The 285-nt window shown below is 44.6% G+C and overlaps 1 protein-coding gene across 1 annotated transcript in view; it reads right to left on the bottom strand.

Annotated features, from left to right (window-relative positions):
• ROS1 (ROS proto-oncogene 1 , receptor tyrosine kinase) overlaps positions 1 to 285 on the bottom strand; it is a 70,038-nt gene that overhangs the window by 14,119 nt on the left and 55,634 nt on the right. The gene's annotated exons all lie outside the window — the stretch shown is intronic.

Genomic DNA, 285 nt, shown 5'->3' with positions numbered 1-285 from the left:
GGGGGGAGGGAATTTCTCCCCCCTGCTGAAAAAAAAAACGAAACCCAAAACAAAACAATCCCACTTCCTTAGTGCTTTTACACCCCAAGGTTTCTGTGTCAGCCCTACTTGCCCTTGCAGTGTAAGCCTGCCACAGATTCCTAAACACTTCTCATATGAAGTAGTTTGGCCTTTGAACTCTCTTCCTATCAGTGATGGTTTGTTTTGTCAAATGACAATGAGCAAGTCAAAGTGCTGAGGAGACAATTACTGACTGCTGATGTCCTGATGCAGGTTCAAAACCAC

The sequence above is a fragment of the Nestor notabilis genome, unplaced genomic scaffold (assembly GCF_000696875.1).
Source record: "Nestor notabilis isolate BGI_N333 unplaced genomic scaffold, ASM69687v1 scaffold9660, whole genome shotgun sequence".
In the NCBI taxonomy this organism is placed as follows: domain Eukaryota; kingdom Metazoa; phylum Chordata; class Aves; order Psittaciformes; family Psittacidae; genus Nestor; species Nestor notabilis.
Note: the sequence above shows the minus strand (reverse complement) of the source record. Positions and strands in the feature narration are given on the sequence as shown.